Genomic DNA, 2,381 nt, shown 5'->3' with positions numbered 1-2,381 from the left:
AAGGGCCGTTTAGATGCAGTGCTAAGGGACATGGTGTAGGGGAGGACTTTGTAGAGTAGGGTAGATGGTTGGACTCGATGATCCCAAGGGTCTCTTCCAACCTAGACGTATGATTCTATGATTCTATATCACCTCCCCCCCAAGCTCCACGGCGTATCACCCCTAGGCCCCCACACTCCACAGGAGCCCCACAGTGTGTCTCTCCCCACAGGAACCCACAGCTCCCCATGGAACCCCCCCACAGCACGGCCCACCTCAGGCCGCCTCCCGCCCGCGCGGCCCCTTTAAGAGCGCGGCCCCGCCCCCCGCGGTCGCTGCCGGGGCCGCGGCTGCCGCTGCTGACAACAAGATGGCGGCGGCGGGGCCGGCGGGCCCCGAGAGCCGGGTGTTGGGCTACACCCTGCACCGCTGGAGCAGCTTTTCTTCCACCTACCTGCCCGAGTGAGTCCCGGCTTCGCTTCCCGGCTTTCACCCTGGGCCGTACCCGGGCTGCCGGGCCTGCGCTGGGCACCGAGCGGGGCCTGCGTGGGGAGGCCGCGGCGGGCGGTGCTGTGGTGGCGGCCTCTCTGAGGGGAGCGCGGGCCCGGCCGCCGTCGGCCAAGGGGGTGCTGGGGAGGCCCGGGATGGCCTGAACCTCTGGGTGGTGAGGGGATGGAGAGGGGAAGCCCGGTCGCTAGGCGTAGGGGGGGCGGCTGTGTGTGGGGAAGGTCTGGTCAGCAGTGTTTGGAGAGGCCTATGTCTGAGGGAGGGGGTGGTCAGCAGGGTTTGGCGGGGAGAGGGATGTGTGAGGAAGGGGATGGTCAGGGTTGGGGAGAAAAAAAAAGTCCAAACCGAACGAAAAACCACGCAGCATTTAAAAATTGGCAGAAGTGTCACAACAAGCTTCTTGGGAAGTATAAGAACACATGGTCAAATATTTGGCTGATGAAATGGAGTGAGGGAGGATAACTCTGCTACCCACAACAGGCAGGAACAGGCACGGGATCAAATCCCACCGGTTTTTGCTAGATCCCTTTCCCAAGTACCCACCTGTGGCTGCCATGGGGCCAGGAAAGGAGACGTCCCCTTTGGCAGTCAACACCCATGGTGCTTCCCCTTGAGCCCCAAAGCCCACCTCAGCCCCATGGGTCATGCCTCTGAACCCTACAGAAGCTCCATGGGGCATGTCTCCAAGCTCCACAGACACCTCAGCTCCATCACACATTCCCCTCACCCCTACAACAGCTCCACAGGGCATATCTTCAAGCCCCACAGCAACTCTACAGGGCATCCCCCAAGCCCCACAGCCACCTCAGCCCCATGGGGCATCTTCCCGAGCTTCACAGCAGCTCCATGGGGCACCCCCCTGAGCCCCACATCCACCTCAGCCCCATGGGACACTCCTCTGAGCTCCATAGCAGCTCCATGGGGGATTTTTACAAGTGCCAGAGAAACCACCTCAGCTCCATGGGGCATCCCCTCAAACCCTCAACAGATCCATAGAGCACGTCCCCAAGACCCCCCAGAGACCTCAGCTCCATGGGGCATCCCTCTAAACACCACAGCAGCTCCATGGGCCATCTCCCCAAGCCCTACAGTCACCTCAGCCCCATCAGACATTCCCCTGAGCCCAATAGCTCCACAGAGCATATCTCCAAGCCCCACAGCAACTCCACAGGGCATCCCCTAATCCCCACAGCCACCTCAGCCCCATGGGGCACCCCCTTGAGCCCCACAGCAGCTCCATGGGGCATGCCCCCAAGCCTCCACAGCCACTTGAGTTCCATGGAGGATCCCTCTAAGCTCCACAGCAGCTCCACAGGGCATCCCTCTGAGCCCACATCCACCTCAGCCCCATGGAGTGCTCCTCTGAGCTCCATAGCAACTCCACGGGGCACCTCTCCAAGCCTCACAGACACCACCTCAGCTTCATGGGACATTTCCCTCAAGCCCTCAACAGATCCATAGAGCATCTCTCCAAGCCCAGCAGCCACCTCAGCCCATGGGGCATCCCTCTAAACACCACAGCAGCTCCATGAGCCATCTCCCCAAGCTCCACAGCCACCTCAGCCCCATGGGGCACCCCCTTGAGCCCCACCTCAGCTCCAAGGGTACCTCCCTGAGTCCCCACAGCCCAACGCAGCCACAATAACCCCATGCAGCGCTACAGGCTCGGGGAAGTGTGGCTGGAAAGCTGCCTGGAAGAAAGAGACCTGGGGGTTCTAGTTGACAAATGGCTGAATATGAGCCGGCAGTGTGCCCAGGTGGCCAAGAAAGCCAACGGCATTCTGGCTTGTATCAAAAATAGTGTGACCAGCAGAAGTAGGGAGGTGATTGTGCCCCTGTACTCAGCACTGGTGAGGCCACACCTCGAGTATTGTGTCCAGTTTTGGGCACCTCAA

General features: G+C 61.0%; 1 long non-coding RNA gene across 1 annotated transcript in view; it reads right to left on the bottom strand.

Annotated features, from left to right (window-relative positions):
- Positions 1-585, bottom strand: part of LOC106888020 — a 3,604-nt gene extending 3,019 nt beyond the window's left edge. Inside the window, exon 1 of the long non-coding RNA XR_001412081.1 lies at positions 434-585. This is a non-coding gene — a long non-coding RNA (uncharacterized LOC106888020). The remainder of the gene's footprint in view (positions 1-433) is intronic.
- Between the last annotated feature and the right edge of the window lie 1,796 nt (positions 586-2,381).

This window comes from Calidris pugnax, unplaced genomic scaffold (genome assembly GCF_001431845.1).
Source record: "Calidris pugnax isolate Ruff unplaced genomic scaffold, ASM143184v1 scaffold35, whole genome shotgun sequence".
NCBI classification, from domain to species: Eukaryota; Metazoa; Chordata; class Aves; order Charadriiformes; family Scolopacidae; genus Calidris; species Calidris pugnax.
Note: the sequence above shows the minus strand (reverse complement) of the source record. Positions and strands in the feature narration are given on the sequence as shown.